General features: G+C 38.4%; 1 long non-coding RNA gene across 1 annotated transcript in view; it reads left to right on the top strand.

Annotated features, from left to right (window-relative positions):
* The window catches only part of LOC102155455, a 58901-nt gene extending 54242 nt beyond the window's left edge, over positions 1–4659 (top strand). Inside the window, exon 3 of the long non-coding RNA XR_005353071.1 lies at positions 4170–4659. This is a non-coding gene — a long non-coding RNA (uncharacterized LOC102155455). The remainder of the gene's footprint in view (positions 1–4169) is intronic.
* Positions 4660–10317: the final 5658 nt, after the last annotated feature.

The following is a 10317-nucleotide window of genomic DNA, read 5'->3' on the forward strand; positions in this document are numbered from 1 at the left end:
GGAACAAAATAGGGGTGCCAGACCTTCTCTTTGCTGACCCAAACATGAGTATGGGTAGATGGGAGATGATCTGAAAGCTGACCACACATGATACTAAGCAAATGTGAAACTCATGTGGAGAATATGTAAGAGACTTTGTAGTAGCTGGCAATCCCCATAAAAGGTAGGCACTTGTTTCACTAAAACGGGAGTTGCACCAGAAGCTATACAACTTGAAAACAGGAACATCTATCTGTACTACCTATAAAAAATGGAGATGAGAGATAAGGAGAGAAAGAGAAAGAAATTGTCAAGGATTAAGTAATGTTTGCAACCTCAAAACACTTTCTGTTGCAGAGCCTGGCAGTAAATATTTGCCCATTTATGTAATTTAATGTTATGTTCAACCATGACTTTGCAGGCTGGGCAGAGGTAGGGTATAAGATTGATATTTATTGTTGCACAGGATCTTTTGAAATGGTGGAAATTAGTTTCTGTTCATCCCCTCTGAAGAGATCCTGTTTTGCTAGAGTACCATGAGTTCATCCCAACGGTGCATGTTACATGGGACTGAGGTATATGCGCTCGCAATAGACTGAGAATGAGAACTGCAGTGTTAGAAGAAATCTTGTTTTGTTTTTCTTCCAGAAATAAAAATAATATGTAAACTCCAGCTGCCCCTAGAACTAATTACACTGAACTCAGGCATTACTCAATGATATATACTGAAATAAATCCCATTCCTTCTACAGAAAATGATTCAAGGCCCTGTACATTTAATCATATTTATCTATGATTCTTGACACAGTGAAGAGCCCGCCAGTAGCTCTTGCATTACAGGGAAACTTGGAGAGATTTTGTAAATTAAAAGGGTAAATTCGTTGCCTTAAAAAAATTCTGTAACTAGCATACATTATGAAAAATAGATCTTCTTAATAATTTTTTTCCTGAAACTTTACTTAGAGCTTGAGGTTGAAGAATTTAATGTCAGGCTAATGTCTTGGGGTTACTTAGAGTAAATACTTTTCCTTCTTAATTATTAAAGAGTGCTAGATCCCAGAGAGATATGGTAGAGTCTGGTTGAGAAGTCCCTCAAAGAGTCATTCCTGCAGGTTAAAGGAAATGGAAGGGCAACATAGACAAACCCCCTTTTAGAGTATCAGACTTTAATAAGAGGGGCCAGTTCACAAGAACTAGTCGTCACAAAATATTTTAAATGCTAAAGATGATTTTGCATTTTTATTCATATTTCATTTCGTTTTCATTGACATTTTCTTTTTTAAAGTATCCCCCCTCTTCCTATATCCTTTTTCTTCCTTTTTGGCCTTGGCTCTTCTCTCTTGTTTCCTTTTTTTTTCTTCTCCATTCTTCCATCTCGTTTTGGTTGATCTAAATAGGCCACTTTAAGACATGATGAAATCACAGGCTTTGAAAATGTTATGATCAAACTTTCAGGAAGGCTGTTTCGCAATACCATCAAAAAACATGAATACTCAGTCTTTAAGCTGGCAGTTCTGCCTCTAGTAATTCATCTTAAGGGAATTCTCAGAGATGATAAAAATAATAGTATTTATTGAGTTCGTATCATGGGCCAGGCATTGACTTTATATACATCAGTTTATTTAATCTTTACACAACCTATGATGCATCATCCTCATTTTGCATGTGGAGAAACTAAAGATCAGACAGCTTAAGTAACTTGCTCAAGAACACACAACTCCTGATTAAGGGAGCAGAGATTTGAACAATGGAAGTCCAGCTCCAAAGCCAGCACTCAACCAGGATAGTCTCCAAGGTATGAGTCTTGGGCAAATATGTTTTTAAAGATGTATTTATATATTTTAGACAGGGGGTGTGAGGATCAGGGGGAGAGGGAGAGAGAGTCTTAAGCAGATTCTGCACTGAGTGCTGAGCCCATTGTGGGGCTCCATACCATTACCCTGAGATCATGACCTGAGCTGAAACCCAGAGTCCGATGCTTAGCTGACTGTGCCACCCAGGCACCCCTTCGCAAATAAACTGTTTTCACAATTCACTGGTCCATATAAGGTATAGAAAATGAATATTATCAATGATGATTTAGAATAAAGGGTAAAGGAGAGGTACTTATATGTTTATTGTCCAATCAGAAGATTCTTTGTGATGTCCAGCCACCATCTTTTCCTGTGAAGATTCAGCAACTATCTTTTCATATTTTATTGTCAAATCTTCTATTCCTGGCTAGTTTTCTATTTTCCACCATGAGAAGAAAGGAACAAGACTGTTATTACTACCATGCAATGACTCTTCTGACTGAAACAATGTCGATCTTGTGTCCTCTGCAAGGCCCTAATACCATTTATTTCATGATGCTTTCATCATTATCATGATGCTGCATCACTGTCTATCTATAACCTGTGAAAGCTGGCTTCCAGCAACTCTCAACTGCTGTTGCTGGGCTTTGTGTGGTGACCGAGTTGGGTGTCAGTATCAGGAGATGCATAGTCCTGCCGCCACTCTACTGTCTGCAAATGCTGTAGACTAGAGGAGGCTCTGTGGTCACAATACCTATGGGGAGAATTGATTAAGTGCTCCTCACACACACACACCACACACACACACACACACACACACACACGATTCCAAGGGGGAAGCAATGGATCTGTGGTGACCATCACAAGGCTAGAGCTCCAAACTTGTCATATGTCCTCAGTGAGTAAGACAGCCCACTCTCAAAATAGATTATAAAGCTGTATATTTGTGCTTTTAGAAAAATATACAATGCTGTATGAATTTTTAAGTTGAAGTCTGAATATGTTTTATGTAATTTGGTAAAATTGCCAGATTTTGTATTGGTTAACATGAAGCTGCCAGAAGCCCTTCTGAGAAATCTCTTCCATTGTTCTTGGTGCTTCAGTTTCTTTAGCAGGTAACAGATTGTGCTAGATGTATATTTGGGCATGTATTTTTAAAAATAATTATTTGTCGGCACCTGGATGCATCTGTCAGTTAAGCATCTGACTCTCGATTTTGGCTCAGGTCATGATCTCAGGGTTGTGAGATTGAGCCCCTGGGTCAGGCTCCATGCTGAGCTTTGAACCTGCTTAAGGTTCTCTTTCCCTCTCTCCTGCTTGTGCACATATGCTCTCTCTCTCTCCCTCCCCCCTAAAATATTTGTGCACTTTCTGTGTATCATCACTATTTCAGTTGCTTTACAAATATTATTCATTTAATCTTCATCACAACCCTAATTAAGAAGAACTCTTCTATTGTTTGTTGAGAAAAAAAGTAAGGCACAATTTGCAATAACATGGATAGACCTTGAAAGCATTATGTCAAGGGAAATAAATCAGATGAAGATAGACAAATATAGTGTATATTTCTACCCATAGGAACCTAAACAAAGCAAGCTCATAGAAATAGAGTAGCATGGTGGTTTCCAGGGGCTACGGGGTGGGGTAAATGGAAAAATGTTACTCAAAGAGTATAAACTTCCAGGTATAAGATGAATGAATTCTGGGGCTCTTGCACAACATGGTGACCATAGTTAGCAATCCTGTATTATATACTTGAAAGTTGCTTAGAGAGCAGATCTAAGATGTTCTCACCACACACACACACACACACACACACACACACAAGGTAATGATGTGAGGTGATGAATGTATTAAGTAAGCTTGTTGTGATAATCATTTGTAGCATATACCTGTATCAAGGCATCATGTTATACACCTTAAAGTTGCACAATGTTTTATGTTGATGATATCTCAGTAAAGCTGAGAAAAAAAAATTTTTTCAGTTGAAAAGGCCCATCAAAACTTAGCCAAATAGTTGCAAATGGATTTTTGTGAAAATCCATTAGTGAAAATTTTTGTGAAATTTCAAAACCCTGGGGACAAAGAGAAGATCATAAAGCATTCAGGTAGATCATGTCACACACAAAGGATCTGAAATCAGAATGACTTTGTAACGTTTAAGTGGCAACACTACAAACTAGAAGGTAGTGGATCAATGCCTTCAACATTGTGAAGAAAAATAACTTTAAAACTAGACTTCTGTACCCAGTTGTTAGGGGATGAATAGAGGTTCCCACAATTCATATGCTAAAACCCCCAGTTTTTCAGAATATGACTATATTTGGAGATAGAATCTTTGAGAAATAGTTAAGTTATTGATTGGACCCTAATCCAATATGATTTGTGTCCTTATAGGAACAGGAGATCAGGACACAGATGCTTGAAGAAGGAAGACCATATGAAAATGAGACAAAGATGGCATCTACAATCCAAGGAGAGAGGCCTCAGGAAAAACCAACCCTGATGACGCCTTAATCTTGGATTTACAGCCTCCAGAACTGAGAGAAAATAAATTTCTGTTGTTTAAGCTCCCCAGAAAAGGAGGCACAGTGAAGTTAAGTAGCTTGCTCCAGATCACACATAGGTAGATCTGGGGCCCAGACCCAGACTGGGCTCTAGCATCCATGTACTTGGCCACTGCTCTCATCTGTGTCTATAGGGTCTGAGCATCATGTCCTCCCAAGATAAAATCCTAACTTTGTTGCCAGACCAGAAACTACCTTTTCTCTTTCTTGATACATGTCTAAGAAAAATGTTGACCTTCAGCAATCCTTTTTAAAAAAATTTTTTATTAGAGTTCAATTTGCCAACATATAGCATAATACCCAGTGCCCCCCTCAGTGCCCATTACCCAGTCACCCCAACCCCCCGCCCACTTACCCTTCCACTACCCCTTGTTCATTTCCCAGAGTTAAGTGTCTCTCATGTTTTGTCACCCTCACTGATATTTTCACTCATTTCTTCTCCTTTCCCTTTATTCCCTTTCACTAATTTTTATACTCCCCAAATGAATGAGACCATATAATGTTTGCCCTTTTCTGATTGACTTATTTCACTCAGCATAATACCTTCCAGGCCCATCCACGTCAAAGCAAATGGTGGGTATTTGTCATTTCTAATGGCTGAGTAATATTCCATTGTATACATAAACCACATCTCCTTTATCCATTCATCTTTCGATGGACACCAAGGCTCCTTCCACAGTTTGGCTATTGTGGCCATTGCTGCTATAAACATCGGGGTGCAGGTGTTTCAGCATTTCACTGCATCTGTATCTTTGGGGTAAATCCCCAACAGTGCAATTGCTGGGTAGTAGGGCAGATCTATTTTTAACTCTTTGAGGAACCTCCACACAGTTTTCCAGAGTGGCTGTACCAGTTCACATTCCCACCAACAGCGCAAGAGGGTTCCCCTTTCTCCACATCCTCTCCAACATTTATGGTTTCCTGTCTTGTTAATTTTCCCCCTTCTCACTGGTGTGAGGTGGTATCTCATTGTGGTTTTGATTTGTATTTCCCTGATGGCCAGTGATGCAGAATATTTTCTCATGTGCTTGTTGGCCATGTCTGTGTCTTCCTCTGTGATATTTCTCTTCATGTCTTTTGCCCATTTCATGATTGGATTGTTTGTTTCTTTGGTGTTGAGTTGAATAAGTTCTTTATAGATATTGGAAACTAGCCCTTTATCTAATAGGTCATTTGCAAATATCTTCTCCCATTCTGTAGGTTGTCTTTTAGTTTTGTTGACTGTTTCTTTTGCTGTGCAGAAGCTTTTTATCTTGATGAAGTCCCAATAACTCATTTTTGCTTTTGTTTCTCTTGCCTTCATGGACGTATCTTGTAAGAAGTTGCTGTGGCCAAGTTCAAAAAGGGTGTTGCCTGTGTTCTCCTCTAGGATGTGATGGTCTCACATTTAGATCTTTCATCCATTTTGAGTTTATCTTTGTGTATGATGTAAGAGAATGGTCTAGTTTCACTCTTCTGCACATGGCTGTCCAATTTTCCCAGCACCATTTATTGAAGAGACTGTCCTTTTTCCAGTGGAAAGTCTTTCCTGCTTTGTTGAATATTAGTTGACCATCGAGTTGAGTGAATCCACTTCTGGATTCTCTATTCTGTTCCATTGATCTCTGTGTCTGTTTTTGTGCCAGTACTACACTGTCTTGATGACCACCGCTTTGTAGTACAACCTGAAATCTGGCATTGTGATGCCTCCAGCTATGGTTTTCTTTTTTAATATTCCCCTGGCTATTTGGGGTCTTTTCTGATTCCACACAAATCTTAAAATAATTTGTTCCAACTCTCTGAAGAAAGTCCATGGTATTTCGATAGGGATTGCATTAAATGTGTAAATTGCCCTGGGTAGCATTGACATTTTCACTATATTAATTCTTCCAATCCATGAGCATGGAATATTTTTCCATCTCTTTGTGTCTTCCTCAATTTCTTTCAGAAGTGTTCTGCAGTTTTTAGGGTATAGATCCTTTACTGCTTTGGTTAGGTTTATTCCCAGGTATCTTATGCTTTTTGGTGCAATTGTAAATGGGATTGACTCCTTAATTTCTCTTTCTTCAGTCTCATTGTTGGTGTATAGAAATGCCACTGATTTCTGGGCATTGATTTTGTATCCTGCCACATTGCCGAATTGCTGTATGAGTTCTAGCAATCTTAGGGTGGAGTCTTTTGGGTTTTCTATGTACAGTATCATGTCATCTGCAAAGAGGGAGAGTTTGACTTCTTTGCCAATTTGAATGCCTTTTATTTCTTTTTGTTGCCTGATTGCTGAGGCTAGGACTTCTAGTACTATATTGAATAGCAGTGGTGACAGTGGACATCCCTGTCTTGTTCCTGATCTTAGGGGAAAGGCTCCCAGTGTTTCCCCATTGAGAATAATATTTGCTGTGGGCTTTTCATAGATGGCTTTTAAGATGCTGAGGAATATTCCCTCTATCCCTACACTCTGAAGAGTTTTGATCAGAAATGGATGTTGTATTTTGTCAAATGCTTTCTCTGCATCTATTGAGAGGATCATATGGTTCTTGTTTTTTCTCTTGCTGATATGATCAATCACATTGATTGCTTTATAAGTGTTGAACCAGCCTTTCATCCGGGGAGAAATCCTACTTGGTCATGGTGAATAATCTTCTTAATGTATTGTTGGGTCCTATTGGCTAGTATCTTGTTGAGAATTTTTGCATCTGTGTTCATCAGGGATATTGGTCTAATAATTCTCCTTTTTGGTGGGGTCTTTGTCTGGTTTTGGAATTAAGGTGATGCTGGTCTCATAAAACGAGTTTGGAAGGACTCCATCTCTTTCTATCTTTCTGAACATCTGAACAGCTTTTGTAGAATAGGTATGGTTTCCTCTTTAAACGTTTGATAGAATTCCCCTGGGAAGCCATCTGGCCCTGGACTTTTGTGTCTTGGGAGGTTTTTGATGACTGCTTCAATTTCCTCCCTGGTTATCGGCCTGTTCAGATTTTCTATTTCTTCCTGTTCCAGTTTTGGTAGTTTGTGGTTTTCCAGAAATACGTCCACTTCTTCTAGATTGCCTAATTTATTGGTGTATAGCTGCTCATAATAAGTTTTTAAAATCGTTTGTATTTCCTTGGTATTGTTGGTGATCTCTCCTTTCTCATTCATGATTTTATTGAGTCTTTTCTCTCTTCTTTTTAATAAGGCTGGCTAATGGTTTATCTATCTTATTAATTCTTTCAAAGAACCAACTCCTGGTTTTGTTGATCTATTCCAGGTTCTTCTGGTCTCTATTTCATTGAGTTCTGCTCGAATCTTTATTAATTTTCTTCTTCTGCTGGGTGTAGGGTCTATTTGCTGTTTTTTCTCCAGCTCTTTTAGGTGCAAGGTTAGCTTTTATATTTGAGTTCTTTCCAGTTTTTGGATGGATGCTTATATTGCAATGTATTTCCCCCTCAGGACTGCTTTTGCCGTATCCCAAAGATTTTGAATGATAGTATCTTCATTCTCATTAGTTTCCATGAATCTTTTTAATTCTTCCTTAATTTCCTGGTTGACCCTTTCATCCTTTAGCAGGATGGTCCTTAACCTCCACGTGTTTGAAATCCTTCAAACTTCTCCTTGTGATTTAAGTTCTAGTTTCAAAGCAATATGGTCTGAAAATATGCAGGGTACGATCCCAATCTTTTGGTATCAGTTAAGACCTGATTCGTGACCCAATATGTGGTCTATTCTGGAGAAAGTTCCACATGCACTTGAGAAGAATGTGTATTCAGTTGCGTTTGGATGTAAAGTTCTGTAAATATCTGTGAAATCCATCTGGTCCAGTGTATCATTTAAAGCTCTTGTTTCTTTGGAGATGTTGTGCTTAGAATATCTGTCAATTGTAGAAAGTACTGTGTAGAAAGCTAGTGACTTCTAGCACTGTAGAAGTCACCAAGTATAAGTGTATTATTATCTAAGTATGTCTTAACTTTGGTTATTAATTGATTGATATACTTAGCGGATCCCACATTTGGGGCATAAATATTCATGATTGTTAGGTCCTCTTGTTGGATAGATCCTTTAAGTATGATATAGTGTCCCTCTTCATCTCTTACTACAGTCTTTGGGATAAACTTTATCTGATATGAGGATGGCTACCCCTGCTTTCTTTTGAGGACCATTTGGATGGTAAATGGCTCTCCAGCCTTTTATTTTCAGGACCTTCAGCAATCCTTAAACAATTTTACATTACGTGTTTTTAATTAGGGGCTATTTCTTTCAGTACTCTTAAAATTTAAGGGTAATGCTACTTATACTAAAATAGCTGCAACCAGAAATATCAGTAGAATATGCTAAAGGAAAACAAAACTGGTAAAGTCTTTCAAGGAGCATTCAGGTGTGTTGTCATTGCATGGATCATCTCTTTCTATAGCAATATAAAAAAGTTTTTTTTTTCCCATCATGTTGATTGACTTTTTAGAGGCATGTGGAAATAGAAAGGAAGGATCAAGGTTTTTAAATTACTTTTTAATAAAGGGGTAAATTTTTTTTAACTGTTAGCAATTCTCTCTGGGTCCTTTCCCCTCTACCCAAACACCTCTCAACTATTAGGTTGTACAGAGATATTCTCATTATCTGAACAATCATTATTGAATCCCTGATGTGATAGAATTGAAAAAGATGCCACAACCTGAAAGTTTTTAAAAAAGATTTTACTTATTTATTTACTTGAAGGAGAGCGAGAGAGCACGAGAGCACATGCAAGCAGGGGGAGCAGCAGATTCTCCTGAGGGAGAATCTCAAGTAGACTCTGTGCTAGCATGGAACCCACATGGGGCTCAATCTCATGATCCTGAGGTCATGACCTGATCTGAAACCAGGAGTCAACCACTTAACTAACTGACCCACCCAGGTGCCCCACAACTTGAAATTTTTTCACAGTAAGCTGACCACACTGATAAAAGAGTTCTTACTCAAATAGTTCTCAAGATGTTCCAAAACCTATAGTTGCCTGAATATTGATGGTAGTTTGATTTTATTAACATTCTGCCCTGCGAGGCAGATTAACTCAAAAACAATGGCAAATCTCACCATACAGAGAGACTTTCATAAAGTCACGGAATCTGAGAACCACTCCACCCACTCACACAGCCACTGGCAAGTAAATTTCTGGCAGAGAGTCAACAGCTGAAGAACAGAAAGTTGCCAGGGATGGTGATACTTTGAAAAAGAATGACTTGAATATCAAAGGATTAAGAAAAGATCTTATAAAATAGGAGGCAGTCCTTGAATATATTTGCAGAGAAAAATGACCCTTTTTCTAGTTTGCAGTGAAAGTCAAATGTGAAGAATGTCAAACTATGCTAAGAGATAACTTTGTTGGAAAAAGATTTATACCCCTCCCCCAAAAAAAACAAGCAAAGCCTAATTCTTCCTTCATCCTAAGAATTCTTATGTAGATGTAGTGATAACCTCAAAATTTTTATGTAATATAAAACGAATTTTCATAATTTCAGTCTCATTTTTCAGGATAAGATCCTAATAAACCTTTCTTTTTTATTTGCTATTTACTATTAAATGTTGTTTCCCATTTTGTGCAGATTCACTTCTAAGTGGCTCTTTTCTGGTACCAATTATTCTTGGATAATGAGGACATTTTGTACTTTATGCTGACAGAGCAGAGGCCAAATGGGGTTAGCAAGGCTAGATTGCTTGCTCATCTTCAACCTCACTTCAATAATAATAATAATAATAATCTCTTCAAAGGACTTACAGAGTCAAATGCAGTGAGTTGAATTACTTTTTTTTTTTTCTTTTTTTAAATTTTTATTTATTTATGATAGTCACAGAGAGAGAGAGAGGCAGAGACATAGGCAGAGGGAGAAGCAGGCTCCATGCACCGGGAGCCCGACATGGGATTCGATCCTGGGTCTCCAGGATCGCGCCCTGGGCCAAAGGCAGGCGCTAAACCGCTGCGCCACCCAGGGTTCCCTGAATTACTTTTCACATTGCTTCACGTCGAAGGTTTATCTCATGACCAACTT

The sequence above is a fragment of the Canis lupus genome, chromosome 1 (assembly GCF_011100685.1).
Source record: "Canis lupus familiaris isolate Mischka breed German Shepherd chromosome 1, alternate assembly UU_Cfam_GSD_1.0, whole genome shotgun sequence".
Classification (NCBI taxonomy): domain Eukaryota; kingdom Metazoa; phylum Chordata; class Mammalia; order Carnivora; family Canidae; genus Canis; species Canis lupus.